At 39.9% G+C, this 21,246-nt stretch overlaps 1 pseudogene; it reads left to right on the top strand.

The window, feature by feature from the left end:
* The first annotated feature begins 1,222 nt into the window (after window positions 1-1,222).
* LOC146810817 (CBY1-interacting BAR domain-containing protein 1-B-like) lies at window positions 1,223-1,885 on the top strand (annotated as a pseudogene).
* The last annotated feature ends 19,361 nt before the right edge of the window (window positions 1,886-21,246 follow it).

The raw sequence follows: 21,246 nt of genomic DNA, 5'->3' as shown, positions 1-21,246 counted from the left end.
AGAAAACAAAACTTGCTCGGAAGCAATCTCTCATTAATAGTACTAATTGGTAAAATAGTATAGAAAACAAAATTAACATTCACACAACACTTATGTATGGGGAAAAGAGCTTTACGCACGCTTAAATAACAAAGAATAAATTGCAGCGCGACCAAACCCCGCTTGAAACCAAAAAACACTTTTGCTCATGTGCAAACCAGACCATGTAGATAACCACATGACTAACCCGCTTGAGAGGGAAAACTCTCATGCATGCACATAAGTTACAAACATTAGGTCTTGAGGCACCGCATGCCTGGCATATGCTTGCCTGTATTTAAAAAGAGCTGTTGCTACTCATGCTTTTGCTTAAAAAAAGAGAAATGAACATGGGGTAGAGTAGAAGTGGGTGATGAACAGTGACAATCACATATTTGAGAAAGTAACATCTGTTTATGATTCCTTTATTAATAGTGTACGTTTGGGCCTAATGTGGTAGGCAAAGGAAAAGGATGGCGGTTAAGGTGGAAGCGAGCTAAGACATGCGCAGTGTGATAATGATGTGACCCGCTGACCGTGTCCCTGACAAGCAGCCAAGAGCCAAGGACAAGTCACCATGTGAACGCTTCTTCGACTGTGGAACACTATTGAAATATGTTTTATTTTGAAACATTAAACACATGAAAATAAATAAGGAAGAATAATAAATGAGCTAAAGGGAAGGGTTTGGTAGACAAAAGGATTCATTAAGAAATTAAACATGACAGCATGAGGTGATGACAACTCCCCTGCCCCTGCCCAATCACAGTCCATGATCCACCGATATTTGCAACTTTTGAGGGCGGGACATGCAGAAATAAAGAGTATAACTAGAGTTACTAATTGAATTAAGTTAGATCATCGTTTCCTGCATCGATTCTGACAGAGAGAGAGGCGAGAGCTGCTTCTAATGAGGAAAAGAGAGAACATACTGGGAACATTCATACCTGAAAGACAACCTGATTAGATTGAAGATTCCAGAAGAATATCGAGGAGGGACAGAGTGTAAGAGAGGGATGCGCCCTAGTGCGTTCTGTCTATAGAAATGTCTTAGTAAGTATTGCCCTGTCCTGATCCTATCCTATAGTCTTTGTCTCCTGACTCTTAATGAGGGGACCTCCATCAGTCCTTTGGCCAGAGGGCTGATTTTTCCGTTATAAACCCTTGGGTAAATATTATTCTGTCTTTAAATGGAGGACCCAGCATGAAGCTCGCTCCTGGGACCAGGGACATTCAGACTAGACAAATCCAGGATGCTGTTACAAATGTGGATAAGCATTTTGGAGATCTGTGCCAAATATTTCCTGCATATGTTCGAAAAACTGCTAGACTTCGAGACAAAGCAGATCTCCTAGTAAAAGAAGTTCACGCATTTGCAGATACAGAGACGCCAAGCTTGAAACATGGTTTGAAAAACTTTGCTAATGAACTTGCCAAACTTCAGGATTACAGACAAGCAGAGGTGGAAAGACTTGAAGCCAAAATAGTGGAACCTCTCAAAAATGATGGTGCTGTAATAAGACTTAAAAGGAAGGACTTGAAAGTGACCCTGTCAGCATGAAATCGAGAAGTAAAACAGGTGGCACAGCTTGAGAGAACACAGCTGTGGAACCAATCGAATCGACAAATTATAACACAGGCTGAAAGTGAACTACAACCAGCTGCCTTGGATGCTTCTCGAATAAGTTGACAGCTGGAGGAAACTATTGATAATTTTGAGTAACAAAAAATTAAAGACATAAAGAAAATATTTAGCGAGTTTATAACAATAGAAATGTTATTCCATGGAAAAGCATTAGAGGTGTACACAGCTGCTTATCAAAATATACAGAATATCTTCACCCACAAGAGTACCAATCTCGCTTAGATGTTGTTTGTGCCAATTGAATATTATCATTTGATAATATCTGTGCAACAGCAAAGCGTTTGGAAGTGCCACTGCAGTATCAGAGACAGAATGTAGAAGATTGTGATTATTATGGTGGAGGTGAAGATGATAGGGATGAAGATGATGCATTAGATGGCCGTCAAAGCACTTGAAAGATTTTTAAATTCCGAGTGCTGTTGTAAAATGCCCTTAATTAATCCAGAAGCAATAAATCAATTACCTTGTATTTGAACTGACCATCGTAGTATCAACTTGACCATCATAGTATTGACTTGTTTATCTGGATGTGCCATGGTTTGAATTTTCACAAAAATATTTAGGCATCCGTTAGTGTAAATTCTATAATGCCACTGCCTGAGAAGAATGCTTCAAGTTTGAATTGTTTCTGTGTCCGATGTTGGACTTTTAATGATGAGATATCATCATAAAATAAAGCGGTTCACTTTTAATGTTACAGGATTAATTTGAAAATGTTTTTAATTCTTTTTGTAATATAATGTGCCTTTGTTCTTTGGAAAAAAATAAAATTTGTTTGTGTCTTTAAATTTGCATATCTTTTGCAAATGAATGATTTATTATGTCTTTTGTTTCTTCATCTATCCACTCTTAATGCATTGAATTGTTGAATGATTCTGTGAATTGAAAGTATTGTTAAATGAATTTTCTCTCCCATGAAAGTTGATGGAGTTTGCACTGTGAATTTGTACTAATGAGTGTTCATTTATGACTAAGATATAGATAAAATGTATTAAATCTTACCCAGAGTCTGTGGTTATTTCACTAAGATCTATAAGTTGGTTAGTTAATTGTTAATATCACCGTCTTCTACTCAACTAATGGTCCATTGACCAAAGGAAGAGTGTTGATCTGGGAAGATTAGTTAGACGTCGACTAATCCAGATCGAAGTGAACATAAAGCTTGACCCCCAACGAAACAGCCAGGAAATTTGAATGTGTATATGGGCCCATATGAAATTCTTGTTGACTGTCAAGTGTTTATCTCTGGCCTTTCACTGGATCAGTTTTTCTGGTAGCAGAGTGATGATTATTATTGATTAGTTTGGTGATTATTGTTTATTGATTAAATGTACAGGAATTTATATAGCGCAAATCACCAAGCGGTCTCTAAGCGCTTGCTTAGGGAACCCGTCCTGGTATTCCCCTGTGAGATAACCCGGCAGGGCATCCGCAAGGTGAAAGCCAGGCATCCCGCCGCGAGGGGCCATTGTGGAGATTAAGCAAGCTATTGCCCAGAGTCGCAGAGTGTGAACCCATGAATTGAGTATGCACTGGAGCGAGAATTATCGAGTCCATGGACATTTTATGGACTCAAGACCCAGATGAGCCGGGAATTGAACCCTGGCCCCGGGCTGACCTCTGCTTCCAGGTCTGCCTCCTCTAACCAGTGAGCCACACTTCTCCACTTTTATTAGTTAATAATTATGGAATATTGACTATATGTTTAACATTAAGAGTTAACGTCACGTTTTATGTTATTTAGAAGCACAGGTACAGAGATACCTGGGAATCCCGGGAATGGAATGAATTTAGAAGAGTGTGGTAAGGAAATCCCACTGCAGAAGGTTACTCGTCTGTTGTCATAATACCTAAAAGCTATGCAGGGCTGTAGGTGTTATATTAGGGACTATATCATATAAGAGTGTGATTGACAGCAGAAGGCCCGCCTGTGAAACTTTGGCCTTGCCCAAAGAAGGAGTATCCCTAGAGGAGTAACAGGTCCTCCCCAGAGCTTAAGTGAAGGGTAAACAGTGTTTTTTTTTACTCGTAGTGACAGGAAGTACTTTCTCTTTGAATCGTGTGAAGAAACTATCTTTGGTTTAGCGGAGCAGACAGAGTAGCTCTGTTTTTACTTTGTTACTAACAGAAATTTTATAAAGAAAAGTTAGAAAAGATATTGTCGTATTACCTTATGAAGGGAGGGTCAGTGGCAGGAGCCGTACTGACGTCACAGAGAGCTGAGCTGGTATTGGTGGAAACAGTGGGCGGGTGAAAAGAGCAGATTCTAAAGGGAGGGTCAGTAGAAGGAGCAATACTGACATCACAAAGAGCTGCGCTAGCATTGGTCAGACAAGTGGGTGAGTTGTATGCTCTGATTGGTTAATAGACAAACATGGTGTTGGTATTGGATGCAGAAAGGGAACATAGTAAGCCCTGATTGGGCTGTTGGTGTAAGACGCGCTGGTATAGGACGAGTGTTAACAAACAGGACATGTGAAAATACGGAAGAGTTTTGGGGTTTTAGCGACTAAATTAGTTTAATTACAAGAGCAGAAAGAATGAAGCTGATTAAAAAGATCAAGAATTTCGTTAAAAAAGACAAAAGTATAGTAATTAGGGAGGGAATTCTTATGCCTCCTCCTGATATGCCTGCCTCCTTTATGATGATGGAAAGTGGATGGAAAATTTGATGAAATATACGAAAGGTGAGTGTGTTCTAGCTTTTCCAGAACATGGTACATTTAATACGAGAATTCTTCAGAACTTGAGAGGTAGGATGAATTTGTTAGTACTGAAACCTAGACTAACACAGTATGAGGCTTTGGAGGAATGGGAAGTGGAGGCATATGAGCGAGAAAGATACATAGGAGGAAGAAGAATTAATAGGGGATTTTTACACAGATACCCATTTGATACTTGAGTAAGTCAGCTGAAAAGATGGAGAAGAGCGGTAGTAACAGAGGGTCTATTGCCAGTGTTAATGGCTAAAGATCAAGAAGGTGGTAAATGTAAGGGAAAAACAAAACACATGGGTGTGTCAGGAAGAGGGTGTGATGAATCTGATGATGAGTTGTAAGAAGATATTCTAGCCAAAACACCTCTGCCTTATCAAGAAAGCGCTAGAGATACAATTCCAAGTGGCCCTATGATGGGAACTCCGTTAGTTCCACAAGTTTTATATGATCCAACAGTCATTAGAGCATCACAAGAAATTGACAGTACCAGTAACTATTGGTCCTGTTATTCTAAAGTATTGTGATAAACGTGTTACATCGAAAACGCAAAGTGTGACAGTCTCACAGGATGGTGTTCGAAAAGAGATAGTGATGCTAGAAGATCAAATTAGTGAGAGTGATTTGAATGTCTCATTATTAGGTCTCCCGAATCTCGAGACTGTGACTGTAACCCCAGAAAGAATTTAACCCATAAATGCAAGGAGGAAAGTACCAACTGTCACTCCAGTGGCAGGAAGTTCTACTGGATTTTCACCTGAAGATCTAGAGGAATGGACAAAAGGATTAGATAAGCTGAAACCACAACCAAAAAAACTATAGATGTAAGCAAGTTGAGGGTGGATTTAGAAGAAATGATTATTGGTACGATAAATTCAGAAATATTAGGTTCATATGGAGATGAAGAGTTGTTGTTTCTGTGCAAAAGTATAACCTGGAGGACAAAGAATTTTCATAAGAAGATAGCGAAAGCTGCTTTAGAATTTGGTATAAATATAGACAAGTCAAAAATACTACAAAAACCTTATAGATCAGGATTTACTGAAGAGGACTTAGAAAGTTTGAATATGTCAGGAAGAAGATTGCAAATAAACGAATTTATGCACATTTTGAAGAAATGGGGGGATGTAGATCAATGGAGAAATAGATGGACAAAGAAGAGAGATAAAGCAGCTACAAAGTATCTACATTTCCGTTGAGGGAGATAGAAAAGGTTGAAAGGATGTGTCCAATGATAGAAGTTCTGGGTGGTGGATATGTTCATGTTCCATGGGGTGGACTGGATATTTTGTCCTTTACGAATGACTTCCCTAGATTGAGAGAGAAACCAATTGAATGGTACAAGAAAGTAGAGAGATTTGTTAAAGTTTCAAAGGTTTTGGTGAAAGATTTGGATGGCCTGTTTGACATAGTAGTACCCACAGATTTGTGGACAGAATATAAAATTACAGTTGATTGGCCAGCTGAAGAGTATCCTAGAGACTCAAAGACAGATGCGCCTTCAGAGGACGTAATGAAGAAATATAACCAAGTGATTACCTTTCTAAAAGGGAAAACTCCCCCTAAAGAAACAGATTGGGTTAAAATACACAGAACAACTCAAGAACCTAACGAGTCAGTGCATGCATACTATGAAAGGTTACTACCGGTGTTCAAGCAATTGGTGGATTTGAGAACATTGGTGATAAAGATATAGGACATTTTGTATATAGGTTTGTGTATGGTTTAAGATTAGAAATTAGTCAGATGATTCGACAGCATATGCTTTGCTGGCAAAGCAAGCCAATCAATGACATTCTAAAGTATGCAAAGTACTGTAGTAATGACATTGATGCAAAGCATAAAACGTTGAAAGAGAAAATGATGTGGGCACAAGCGAAGTTGGTAGAACACCAAGGGGCAGCTTCTGGTACTCAAAATGATAATCAGATGAATGAGCAGATTCAGAATAGTCAATCATTGAATGGAAATAAGGGAAGAGGATGAATGAGTAGAGATGAAGCGAAAATTAAATATCCTTTCCATGGATGCGGAAAGCTTGGACATTGGAAGAATGAGTGTAGAAATCTTCAACAGAATAATGGGGTAAATCAAATCTCAAATCCACAGATGCAGAATGAGGTGGTTGTGAACCAGCAACAACAGCAAGAGGTAGTTACTCCTCAGTTGCAGGTGCCACAAGCCCCTTTGCCCAACAATGTGAACGCTAAGGTGCAGAGATACAGAGTGAACACCGGATTTTGTGGAGAAGGTGGTCAGAATACACAGACCGTTTAACAATATTGGATGCAAAGTAATGCAAGTGATTCAGAGATGTCCCAATTACGGTGCCTGAGGGGGGGGAAGAGTGTGTGCTTGGCGCATCCTTGGCAGTAGATCAGTCAGGTCCTTTTGTTGATGAAAAGGTTGACGAAAATGACATCACTTTTCTAGTTGATACTGGCGCTACCCGGTCTACTGTGAGAACAGCAGAAATTTCAATACCTACCCATCTCGGGAGGAACTATCCAAGTTTAGGAGTCTCAAACAAGCAAATAAGGACCCCAGTCACTAAGCCAATAGAAAAGAATATTGCAAATTACAGAGACATGCATCGGTTTGTAGTATGTGATTCAAGTCTGGTGAACCTGTTAGGTAGGGACTTATTGTGTAAAATGAACTGCACCATCTTCTGTATGCCTGATGGTGTTGCCTTCCAAACACCCAATGAAGATGTTGCTTTCAAGATGATGTTAGCGAAAAAAGGAATAGAAGTGGATGAGATGTTTTCACTTCTTACAGAGAGCGATTTGCCTGATGAATTGAAAAACACAGTAAGGTCAGATGTGTGGGATTTTACAGGAAAGAAAATTGGTCTAATGGCAAAGGTAGACCCAGTTAAAATCATGGTAAAGGAAGGTGCGATATATCCAAACACACCACAATACAGAATGAGTCCTGAAGTGAAGCTAGGAGTTGCACCATTAATTGATCAGATGATTGAACAAACTATTTTGAAAGAAATATTGAGCAGTCCTTGTAATTTGCCAATCATGGGACTTAAAAAGCCTAGTGGAGGTCGGACCAGGCATGGACCGGTGCATGGCCCTTTCAATTTGACACCACGTACCGGGCCTAAGGTTGGACAATCTCTTCTCTTGGACACGATCCTCAGTACAAGGCCTCGGCTACGTAAATGTGGGCCACGCCACTACCACCACGTATGGGGCTGGTAGGCTGCGCATGGATGGTGGTGGGTCTATTCGCCTGTACGACTGCCTGTTTGAAACCAATAAATAAAGCTATTTTAAAAAAAAAAGCCTAGTGGAAATATAGAATAGTGAAAGATTTGAGGAAAATTAATAAAATGGTAGTACCCTGTTGTCCGGTAGTACCAAACCCTGCAGTGATTCTCTATCAGATACCATGGGATGCACATTGGTACACTTTGATCGATTTGAGCCAAGCCTTCTTTTCGATCCCATTGCACCCAGATAGTCAATATATTTTTGCTTTCCGGTTCGTTAATCAGATTCTGAATTTTTTTTTAAAGACTTTAGTTATGCCAAGAAATTCAGTCTTGGTTCAGTACATTGATGACCTATTGGTGGCATCAAAGACACAAGAAGCTTGTGTCACTGACACAATAGCTTTAATGAACCATTTGGCAGAAGGACACATGCTGTCCCAGGAAAAATTACAGTTTTGCAAACAATAAGTTCAATATTTAGGAAACAAGATAGAGAGAGGATTAAGAAAGGTGACACCGGAAAGAATAAAAGTGAATCGACAAATAGGTTTGCCTAAAACAAAGAAAGATGTGCAAATGTTTTTGGGAGTGGTTGGCTACTGTCGCCAATGGATCAGTAGATTTTCACTGCTTGCAAAGCCTTTGATAAGGTTGACACGAAAAGATGTGATGATTCAATTGAATGGGATGATGAAGGTGAGGAAGCATTTGTAAAACTGAAAAGTTGTTTGTGTCGCACGCCAGCATTGGGAATGCCAGATTATACTGAAGAGTGTGCTGTGTTCTGCTGTCAAAGAAAAGGTTGTGCACTTTCAGTTTTAACACAAAGACTCAGATTGTCCCGACGTCCAGTAGCATACTTCTCTGCTACTCTGGATCCAATGGCTGCGGCATTACCTGGCCGCTTAAAAGCAGTAGCTGCTACTTGTGTGAGTCTGGAACAGAGTGAATCAATTGTGATGGGACATCCTGTCAAAGTATATGTTCCACATTCGGTCGAGATCCTTTTAACAAGGACTCACACTCAGCATTTGAACCCTAGTCAGCTGACTAAGTGTGAAAGAGTAATATTGGGTGCTGAAAATGTAAGTGTGACAAGATGCACCATGATGAGCCCAGCAACCTTGTTGACTGATTCCTATTGTGAAGAAGTGAAGGAGGAAGTTGATCATGATTGTTTGGATGTGACAGAAATGTGTACAAAGCCCAGACCTGACCTCATTGACGTTCCTCTGGAAGAGTCAGACTTTGTACTGTTTATTGATGGGTCATGTTTGAGAAGAGAGAATGGAGAATTGATGTCTGGTTATGCTGTATGTGCTGTGTCAGGTATCATAGAAGCTTCCTGTCTAAGAGGAGTCAAGTCTGCACAAATAGCCGAATTGGTAAAATTGGGAGGAAATTGAGAGTTACCATATTTACAGATATTCAATATGGTTTTGGGGTTGTGCATGACTTTGGCCTATTGTGGCTACAAAGGGGATTTCTGACTTCTTCAAGATCGCCCATCCAAAATGGCAAAGATGTTAAAGAACTATTGGAAGCATTGCAATTGCCAAAAGAAATTGCAGTGGTCAAATGTACCGCACATAAGTCAGGAAATGATTATGTGACACTGGGTAATTGGTACGCTGACCAAGTTGCACAATTTTGTGCTCGAAATACAATGTCTTTGAACTGGGGGATGGAAAAGTAAGTTACCAATTGCCAATTAATGTTCTTCTCTGCTTTTGAAACATGGGACGAAGTTAGACAGTTACAGTATGAAGCAGACGCAAAAGAGAAGGAACACTGGATAAAAACAGGTTTCACGAGAAGAGCAGATGATGACTTATGGGTGTGTCCAGATGGTAGACCAATAATGCCAGACAGTTTGTTGTCACAAATGGTTAGGGTATATCATGGAACCACACACATTGGGAGGGATGACATGATTGGACATTTCAGGCAAACATGGTATAATCCAAAGTTTAGGGTAGTTGCAGAGATTCTCTGCCAAAGATGTTTAACCTTCCAACTGCAAAACCCAGGGAGAAAGGCTGTGGTCAGTAGGGGAAAAATTGGAAAAGCAGAAGGACCATTCACAAGATTGCAACTAGACTTCATTGAGGTGCGACCATGCAATGGATTGAAGCATGTTGTTGTTATTGTATGTCTGTTTTCTCGATGGGTAGAGCCTATCCCACGAGAAGGAATGACAGTTTCACTGTTGCAAAACTACTGTTGAGAGAGCTCATTTCACGATTTGAGTTTCCAGTCACTTTGGAATCAGATAGAGGACCTCATTTTAATAATGAGATAATCAAATTGATTTGTACAGCTTTCAAAATTAGCAGAAATTACATTGTACCTATTGACCAGAAGCTTCTGGAGTGGTCGAGCAGCTCAATGGCACAATAAAATCCAGATTAGGGAAAGTGTGTTCATCCACTTCACTGAAATGGCCTGCTGCTTTGCCCCTTGTATTGATGAGCCTTAGAAGCATTCCTGACCGAAGAACAGGATTAAGTCTACATGAAATCCTAACAGGAAGAGCAATGTGACATGCATTTGTACCTGCAAACAAATTGATGAACATAACTGATAATCTAGTGTTGGACTATTATAAAGGACTAGCTGATCTGGTAAGTGCTGTGTCTCACCAGGTGAGAAAAGATGCAACCACAGCACAGCCGAACCAAGCTCATGATTTGTGTCCTGGAGATTGGGTCGTGGTTAAGAAGCACACGAGAAAATCGTGTTTGGAACCCAGGTGGAAAGGACCACATCAAATCATATTGGTCACGACAACAGCAGCAAAGTGTGCTGGCTTGCCAAATTGGATCCATGCCAGTCAAACCAGGAAAGTTCCAAGTCCACCTGAATGACAAAAGCAGCAACTGGAAGAACAAAGAAAAGAACCAGAAGCTGAACTTATGAAGTCAAAGAAATCAGAGAAGCAGATTCTGAAGAACGTATTGACGATGAACAACAAGTATAAGTCAAGTAGAGTGGGCACCAGTTACTGGGACTGAAGAGGCTGCTGTAAAGGCCAAAGGAGAGCTTGGAATTGAAAGACCAGAACGAAGTGAACAAAATATAGCAGAAGCTGTTGCAGAAAACCCAGCTCCAGCTCAGTCAGAGAAAAAAAAAAACTAATTGCAGAAAACCTAGATCAAATTCAGTTCGAAGAAGAAAAAGAAAAAGAATCCATTGCAGAAAATCCAGGTCCAGATCAGTCAGAAGAATAAGAAACAGAATCCATTGCAGAAAATTCAGATACAGCTCAGTTAGGAGAATGGAAAGAATCAATTAAAGAAAATTTAGATCAAACATAGTCAGAAGAAGAAAAAGAAAGACCAGAGGGTCCAGAACAACAACAAACAACAGAAGAAGAAAAAACAGAGAAAACAGAATTGGCCCAACAAAAAGAAAGAGAAAATAAAAGGACACTTGAAATAGGTGAAGAAGGTGAAAAGGCAGCACAGACAAAAAGGGTTAGAAAGGGAGATCACTGTCCGAGTGGAGTGAAAAGACTGAAATACATTCTGAAAAGAAAAACAGGGAAAGAATTAGAACAAGTAAATGAGGAGTCAAGTCAGGTTGAGCAAGAACAATCAAGAAGAAGATCATTGAGGCTGTCAAAGAGAAGGAGGGTACCAATTAGAAAATATAAAGCTCCAAAGTGGACTTACATCATCCTTGAAGATTTTGAAAATCTTGATTTAAATGGAGAACAAGAGAGTGACACTGTTGAAGGATCTGATGAAAGGGAATTGAGGCCACCTTCTAAGAAAAGACTTTTGCGCAAAAGGTGGATTTATTCAGAGAAATTACGAAACAAGAAGAAGGAAAAGATCCAAAGGTAAAGGGCTAACTAAAGCTGAGAGCTTTGAAGTGTGGGATCACACAAAGATTTTATTTTTTACACTATTTTTTTTAAGAAAGATAATAAGTTTAGAAATAAATTTTAGATACTAAAATGGCGGAGGTAAAAGTGACTGAACATCCGAAATCTAGCTTAAAACGGAGATGTGTTAAATGTTGTGTATGTAGTATTATAATACTGATGCTGATGTGGTTATTGTTGATGGTTGTGATACCTGTATTAATGGTGACTAATAATCAAAATAACACAAATACTAGTGAAACAATGAATTTGTTCACTAAGAAAACTACTACTACAGATTTCGAACAAATGGATAAGAGCATGTATTATCATGACAAATCAAATAGTGATTCGTCATTAAATGTATTTTCTAAACTCCTTTATCAATATATAGATACAATGGATGTGAGTGATTATTATGTCTGCATGAAACTACCTACTTCTGTCACAGAAGGTGTAACCTATCACCATCTTCCATTAACTTATGGTGTGTCTTGTAGTGTTGTATCTAGTTTGTTCTAGGTTACTGGTAAGTTACAATATTATTATTCTAATATGGATGTAGTGTTTTCAGAGATCCCTATTAGAAGAAACTTGAACCCAGTGCTTAGTAGTAAAGATGCCGATACATGGGTGAATTTTTCCTAACAACGAATCCCATAGATATAACACATGCTCATAGAAATAATCTAACATGTCTTTTGCGTGACGAAGAAAAGGATTTTCTAAATTTAGTAGGGGAAAAGACAGGATTTCCAAAAGAAGGCTGTTGAGCAGAAGTCACATGTACCTCCATGGGCTACTTTAGAGGGGGACTATAAGAAAGGCGAGACTCATGCTGCAATATCCCTAGACGTGTCCAAATTTGGGAAATTCTGTCTACATAGTCTAAAAAAAGAGTATAACAGTATTTCCATTGTTACTAGTGGATGTGAACATACCTTTCTATTCATGGGGGGATGGGGACTAAAAGGGGGAACTGATTCTGTATTCCCAGGGATGTATTATGTGTGTGGTAAAAATGCCTATTATAAGTTGCCTGCACGATGGTATGGCAGTTGTTATATTGCCATTGTATTCCCGAAGGTATACCACATCACTAAGAACAATGAAATGGATGAAATAAGTAAGGGATTAACAAGAAGTAAAAGGGCACGTTTTTCAGAAATAGTAGGTGACATATTTGATGCACTGATGCCGTCAGTTGGAGTCGTATTGAATTCGCAAAAGATACGTCAGTTGTCCACAGTAGTTGATCGTTTATCAACAGATACTGCTGGAGGGTTCTTAATGATTAATACCAAAATAGTTGCAATCAGATCTATGGTCTTGTAAAATAGACTTGCCCTTGATATTCTATTGGCAAAACAGGGTGGAGTCTGTGGTATGTTGAAAGTTCAACACTGCTGTACATATATCCCAGACAAAAGTAAAGACATTGAGGAATATATGAAGAATATTACAAAGATTCATAAAGACTTAACCCAACTGGAGGTTGACGTTGTTTGGGAAAGACTTAGTAAGAGTCTTTCCACTATAGGTAGCTGGTTTTCCACTTTTGGGAGTATCTTACTAGCATTAATTGCAATAATTTCAATAGCATTAGTAATACTGATGAAAATAATGATCTAGAAATGTTGCAAGGGAAGAATGAGAATTGGACTGATGATTGAAACCAGAAATGGAAGGATAGGAAGAAAGAGAAAAAGGAAGGAAATCGAGCTAGAGGAAGTGAAAGCAAATCTATATGGGAGCATAAAAGAAATGAACATGAGGGATAAAAAAGGTAGATTTCCCGTATATAAGGAGTATCGGACCTATATTATGTTAGCATGATGCATCTATGCGTTCATTCCCTGTTTGATATATATGCTTTTGCTTGGAGGAAACTCTTTTATTTCCTCCCTCTATATCTATTGCTAAAAGAGTAGGCCGAGAACCATACAGACGCCATCTTCTGAACATATGCTCGAGCACGGGCCGTGATCACGCGTTGATCACGTGCAGTTGTCAGGCCCCAGTTCATTTGAGTTACTGGTAGCAGCTGAAGGTAGGCTGTTTACTCGACTGTTCTAAGACTCAAGGTCGCATCTGCCTTAGGGGGCAATAAGCGCATTCCTGGAGGCGCCTTGCCTACACTCCCAGGCAACAAGACGAAAGGGAGTCACCCCTCCTGACCTCATCAGTAATAGATAGTCAAGCCTTTGTACTGGTCTAATGTGTGCCATATATGGTCCTTTCCCGGAGCTCGAGGGCCAACTGGTGTTTTTCCTTTTACAGTGATTGTATGTATTGAACCGAAAAGTATATAACCTCATGTTTGAATACGAGCCAACAGTCTTCTCGGCACACCTGATGGGTGAGGTTCGGAGAGGCTCCTCTATAGAGTATTTTGTTTAATAAATGATTGAACCTTCTTCACTGCCAACTGACTGATTATTTGGTAATGGTGTTGGGACTAATGGTAGGTATAGTCCTTTAGTTTATTTTTATGGTACATCAAACATGAAAGAGAAAAATAGAGAATGTGTAGAAAACAACTTAGATACTATGATTAAATAATAAAGTTGGCACTTGGTAATGATGGGTATTTTATGATGTCTCTAAAATGCCATCAGAGGGGGGATTGATGGAGCAAGGATTCAAGAAAACAAAACTTGCTCGGAAGCAATCTCTCATTATTAGTACTATTGGTAAAATAGAATAGAAAACAAATTAACATACACATGGCATTAATATATGGGGAAAAGAGCTTTACGCATGATTAAATACCAAAGAATAAATTGCAGCGCGACCAACCCCCGCTTAAAACCGAAAAACGCTTTTGCGCATGTGCAAACCAGAACTACGTAGATAAACATGTGACTAACCTGTTTGAGAGGGAAACATCTCATGCATGCACATAAGTTACTAACATTAGGTCTTGAGGCACCGCATGCCTGGCATATGCCTGCCTGAATTAAAAAAGAGGTGTTGATAATAATGCTTTTGCTTAAAGAAAGAGAAATTAACATGGGGTAGAGTAGAAGTGGGTGGTGAACAGTGACAATCACATATTTGAGAAAGTAACATCTGTTTATGATTCCTTTATTAATAGTGTACATTTGGGCCTAATGTGGTAGGTAAATGAAAAAGATGGCCGTGAAGATGGAAGCGAGCTAAGACATGTGCAGTGTGATAATGATGTGACCCGCTGCCAAGAGCCAAGGACAAGTAAGTCAGAGTGTGAACGCTTTCTCGACTGTGGAACACTATTGAAATATGTTTTATTTTGAAACATTAAACACATGTGAAATGAAATAAGGCAGAATAATAAATGAGCTAAAGGGGAAGGGTTTGGTAGACAAAAGGATTCATTAAGAAATTAAACAGGACAGCATGAGGTGATGACAACTCTCCTGCCCCGCCCCACTCACAATCTATGATCCACCGATATTTGCAACTTTTGACGATGGGACATGCAGAAATAAAGAGTATAACTAGAGTGACAAATTGAGTTAAGTTAGATCGTCGTTTCCTGCATCGATGTTGAGAGAGAGAGAGAGAGAGAGAGGCGAGAGCTGCTACTGATGAGAAAAAAAGAGAACATACTGGGAAGATTCATACCTAAATGACAACCTGATTAGATTGAAGATTCGAAAGAATATTCGAAAGAATATCGAGGAGGGAGAGAGTGCAATAGAGGGATGCTCCCTGGTGCGTCGTGTCTATAGAAAATCCTTAGTAAGTATTGCCCTGTCCTGATCCTGTCCTATAGTCTTTGTCTCCTGACTCTTAATCAGGGGACCTCCATCAGTCCTTTGGCCAGAGGGTTGATTTTTCCGTTATAACCCTTGGGTAAATATTATTCTGTCTTTAAATGTGCATATCTTTTGCAAATGAATGATTTATTATGTCTTTTGTCTCTTCATCTATCCACTCTTAATTCATTGAATTATTGAATGATTCTGTGAATTGAATATATCGGTCAATGAATGTTCTCTCCCATGAAAGTTGATGGAGTTTGCACTGTGAATTTCTACTAATGAGCGTTCATTTAAGACTAAGATATAGATAACATTTATTGAATCCTACCCAGAGTCTGTTGTTATTTCAATAAGATCTGTAAGTTAGTTAGTTAATTGTTAATATCACCATCAACTACTCAACTAATGGCCCATTGACAAAGGAAGAGTGTTGATCTGTGAAGATTAGTTAGATGTCCACCAATCAAGATCAAAGTAAACATAAAACTTGACCCTCAGCGAAACAGCCAGGGAATTTGAATGTGTAAATGGGACCATTTGAAATTCTTGTTGACTGTGAAGTGTTTATCCCTAGCCTTTCCCTGGATCACAAGAAGCTTGCAGTATTGGTATTTCAGTTATACAGTTCATGGAAAAGACAGGTATCACTTGCAGACACTCCATTTTCTGAAAGGGCAACATCCAGCTCTAACTGGTGGGCAGATATACAAGCCCCCTGCGCAACCAGTATGTCACTTTTCCTGACGTACTGGTGGCGCAGGGGTCTCCTCCATATTTACAAGGGCAGGAAAAGCCACCCTGCGTGACTTTTCCTTGTATATACAGCCCCTTCACATGCAGCACTTTGCGTTGAAGGGGTGTTCCATGGGTGTTGCTGTGGGTGTTCCCACGCAACACCCATGGGACAAGACACATCTCCAGATTTATGAGAAATCGTAAATCTGGAGATACGTCTGAATGCTACGCCACCCTAGGGATGGCGTAGCGAGGCGCAACGAGGAGAAATGTTTTAATTATTTCCTAGTTTTTTCCTCTTGAAGAGGAAAATGCCTTTAGTGATTGTTTTTGTGCAGGAAGGTGCCCCTTCTGGCACAAAAACAATCTCCCCATGACGCAGGCAAGCTTGCACCAAGGTGCAAGGCTGCCTGCACCAGCGCATGGCTGCAGTTTGTGCGCCAGCACAAGGGGAAGCACAGAGATACAACATATTCTTGTAAATATGTCGCATCCCTGTGCTTCGGAAGTGCTGCAGTGTGGCACAGCCAAAGGGCTTGAGGGCTTGCAGTGCCACGCTGTGACACTGCCTTGTAGATCTGACCCCTAGTTCAGAAAGGCACTCATGTCCCAGATAGTGCGCTAATGTTTCTCGACACTATTTCTGAGCCGGATATGGGCACTCCATGTGGGTGCATTACCTGTTCTAATTGAAGCAAGATGACAATTCCACAGGCAATAAGCGGAAGGATGGTACGGAATCCTCCATGAAGACTAAAGAATATGGAGTAAAGAATATGATGAAATTTGGTCTTACATCCAATCACCAGACCAGATCCAATGGTCTTAAAAAAAGTGCACAATACCAGTTCTTGTTGAGCTTTGAAAATCATATGGACACTTTCAGAAAATTTAGTTGGGTATTGTGTAAAAGTCTCTAAATCTCTGAAACAATTTTAGCTGTCTGCAAATCATAGGTTTCTGGTACAGTAGCCAAAGGAATATTTTGTAACATGGCAACCAGTTTGCCAATCTCGTCAAAAAGCATGTCTTTCGTATTAATCCTGAACTAAGTGACACCTTTGATTACATGTTGACGTGGTGGGTACAAAGTTCTTCCACAACACTGTATTGTTTTACAAACCGTACTCACATGAGGTTGGCCTGGTTTCAACACACAGCATCTGATGTTGATCAACAAGAAATAAGAACTATTATTTAATAGTTCATAGTGTGCAGGGATGGAAAAATTGGAAGTTGCTAATAGGACACAGTTCAACCCAGGCATCAAAACATTACACATTCCATGCAAAACAAATTAATTGCACAGTAGTGAATGACCTTGAGCATTTCTGCTGGTGGCAACACTGATAAACACAGGGTCATCTTCATTTAAACACGTGCAACATAAGGGAACCTTCCATGAATGGAATAAGTGTGAATTCTGCATTTTGTTTGTACTCTACCAGCTCGATTATGTGTACTTTTGACAATAACAAAAATGGAAAGTTGTAATGGTCCAAGAATCTGTGTTTCAGCCATGTAACAGGTGGATTTGCACTTACTGAAAATGGTATACCTTCAAATTGCTCGATATTTAACAAAGTGTATGTCGATTCATTTATAGCCATTGTTCTTTTTTATCAGGGTCAAATTGTAAGGTTAAAAAATGGCTGTGTCATTTAGAAGTTACCAGAGCACATAACCTGATCAAAGAGTTTGTAAAGCCCTAATTAATTGTATTATAGTTCTTATCTGAACCTGGCCATGCTCCAAAATATCAAAATCTCCTTTAAGGAAATCTAATGTTGAAGATATGGTGTTCATAAAGAAACCACTCTTTTGGATAGTGTATGCATGCCACTGTCGATAATTCTAAAAACTGCTTGCAGGTTTTCTTTATCGATCTGTCAAATTATTTCTGCAGTTTTCTTTCTGAGTACATGTTAAATTCATTATCCACGGTATATATTTATGTTGCTATAAATTGTTAATTCTAGTGGGACATGGTGACAGGAGGAAATCCATATTTTCCTTAATTATGACAAATGCTCCTTCACAACCAGAAGACTGGAATGTGCTAACCAACATAGGCATAGCTTACCCACACAATATGTGGTAACGACTACAGGTATGGGACTGTAATATTGCGGATCAGGGCATTTGGCTTTAGAACCAGAGGTGTTGGAAAGGAAACAGTGCATGCATGTATTGGAGTCATGAGGCCATAACGATAAACTTTCAGGAGGAAAATGTGAAGAATTATAAGCTCCATTCTGGATCATGACATTTATTTCAGAGTGGTAAAAGTTTAATTGTGGTTGCCAATTGGTAAATATTGTAGAATCAACCTAGTTCCAAATCCCAGACAGGTAGTCTGCTGGATAGTTTATTTAAAAAAATCATCTTGTTGGATGTGGAACATCCTCTTAAGGCCCCCCATACCATGAACCAACCAATATTTGGTTCTCGAAATACTTTTCTCATCAACATGCTGAGGGATGTGACCTATTGTCATTCCGGAAATAGGGAAATTTCCTTAAAAAATTGGTATGGCTATTAAGGGGAGTAGCTTCACAATGTTCCCATTGTGCGTTATTGTATATCTCTCCAGAATAACTAGTTCAGTGTATGTAATAGTGTGCATAATGATGAAATCCATACAGTTCATTATAACTCATTGCATTAAAATAAGGATCTTCATTGTTCAGAGAAGTATATGCCTGTAAATCAGATATCATTCACTTTACTGCCCCATTGTCCAAATCATTTGAACTGGAATCAGGAATAATCAGTTCATTGAAACTGTCAACAGATATGGCAATTGCAATGTCTCAACCGGTCCCATAATCTGATAAGGAACATTTTCCCAAATTATGCCCTTGGGCACAAGATAAGCTTTGATTTTTACAGCATAAATATCTCAGCAAGCTCTGTTGAGGAGAGGTAAGTTGAAATTCTCGAATCACGGGTTGTGAAACAGTTCTTTCAGAGATATAGTATCAATTCAGCAGTAGAACGAGAGTCAGTGTTATCAGCCACATGATGAAAACAAAAACTCCAAAAGGGATCTAAACATAACACCATGGTGCTTTCAGGTACCTGTCATGAAACCAGTGATAAGCCAGAAGAATTAAGTGGCTTGGAGTGACTATGGAGTGTGATGAAAAGTCCTCTCTGTAATATTCACATTCCTTTTCATAAAGTGTTGTTTCTCAAAAAGTCATCATCTTGATGAATGTTGACTCATGTGGAGGTTCATTGTAAACCATGGTGTGGCTTGAAACATGACCAGCTGTAGTATTGGCAATGTTAGATTCTTCTCTGCAATCTGTTGCTTCATGTAAAGCAGAAAACGCAGTAGGCTCAAATATTCCTGGGTAAGTGCTCATGCAAGGATACATTGCTAATCTAGGGTTATATCATTCAGAGTAGGGAGAGGCTCAGAGGTTCTACTTTTAATCCTTCTTGATGTCCAGGAGGGTCTGCTTTACAGAATCAGCCACATAGTGCTTCTTTACGTGGTCAATAGTCACCTGCCCTTTTTTTCTATGAAACAGACAAAGATTGGAATTTGTTTTACTTTTACCACAGGAACTGTAACAGGTGATCAATAGATCAGATCAAAAGCTTGCTTATCATTCATCTTTTCTCAAACTAGATCGCCTACTTTAGGGACCCACACATTAGCAGCTTTAAAACGTTTTCATCTTAGGTGGTGGCTTCAGAATTCTTCCCATTGGACAACTTGTCTCTGACCTCTTGGACACTGTTTAAACATTGTTCCAGGTAAATTATTTATCTCCTGCTACCTTCACAGGATTGTCTAGGCCAGGCAGATACATAGGCACTCTGAAGAGTACCTTGTATTGGAGTGCACCCTCTCAATACTCATCTAGGCAAGTTAATTCATGTTCTCTTAGCTCCATACAGGTGATGGTACCAACTAAGATTCAAACTAATAATCCTAGCAGTTGGGCTTGTTTACCATTAGATACTGAAAACCCTTTATGACTGCTTCAGGACATGCATCTCGCTGAGGCTACACCCATAGGAATTGAGAACATGCGTCTGTTTTTTTGTTAAATATTTTTATTGGGTTTTCCAAAAAAGACAAATTGAAATAAAGCAGCATTGCAAAATCAGATATCAACAGCATTTGAAATCTCATTCCCATGTTCCCTCCTCCCCTTCCCCCTCCCCCCCCGCCACTGGTGTGCCATAGTTGTCCGCAGCAGAAACATTAAAGGAACATCTAATTCTCCTGCGGCAGTAAATTCAACAACAGTAGTGCAGTACAGGTATCATACTTTCATATGAGTTCAACGCTTGTTCCACAGTGCATGCCCAGATCTATACTCCTAGTGCTAAGGTGTCAGTTGTACCTTCTTGATCTTCCAGGGTCGAACCCTCCTAGGAGCCCGTCTTAGGTGCCTGTAGCAGTGCAACTAATGCCTCCCACGCCCTCGCTGCTTCCAGTGCCTTTTCATTAGTAGATCGCAGAGCCTTTTGTAGCCTAAGTGTTCCTTCGTTCAGTGCCCATTTGAGGAATTCCCCCCTCCATCTCCCCACACTGGGCCCTCTCGCTGATTTCCAGTGAAGTGTGATCTCTTTGTTAGCTAGTACGAGGCCCGAGTCTGTAAATGTGCTTGTCCCTTTAGTTTTAGAGGTATGCGGGAACCAGTGCAATAAACAAACACCCTGATCCGGGTCTATATTACGATCCGTTATTTCACACAGCAAATCTAGAACATCCACCCAATATGTTCCCAAACTGGTACAACCCCACATCATATGCTGGAAATTGGTCCCCTCCAAACTACACCTCGGGCACTGAGCGGCGGCTGTAGTAAAGTATTGGTTAATCTTAGCTGGTGTTAAGTACGCTCTATGCAGTATATAAAATTGCACCAATTGAAATCTGGCATTCCTCGTGCTTTTCCAGGACCTTCTAACCAACTGGGTCCATGTCTTCTCAGGGATTTCCCTGCCTAGGTCTGCTTCCCATTTCCCCTGTAGTGCACGCAACGGTTCTAGTGCTTCAGTCAGCATGCACCTATACAGGCACGTCAGAGCCTTAAAGGTTCCTGCAGCCAATAGCACATATTGGCATACCATTGAGGTCTGGGGTTCCGACAATCCCGACTTCCAGTACCATTGCATTGCCGAGATTAGTGCTGTATGCAGCAGGTAATCCCCCCGAGGGAGACCATATCTGTCCTGCAGAGCTGGAAAAGATAAAAGGATTCTGTTGTCATAGAGGTCGCCCAGCACCTGAATCCCCAGCGCCTCCCATTCGGCTAATGCCGTCC

The sequence above is a fragment of the Triturus cristatus genome, chromosome 7 (genome assembly GCF_964204655.1).
Source record: "Triturus cristatus chromosome 7, aTriCri1.1, whole genome shotgun sequence".
NCBI classification, from domain to species: domain Eukaryota; kingdom Metazoa; phylum Chordata; class Amphibia; order Caudata; family Salamandridae; genus Triturus; species Triturus cristatus.
The sequence above is the reverse complement of the archived record's forward strand: the minus strand, read 5'-3'. Positions and strand labels throughout refer to the sequence as shown.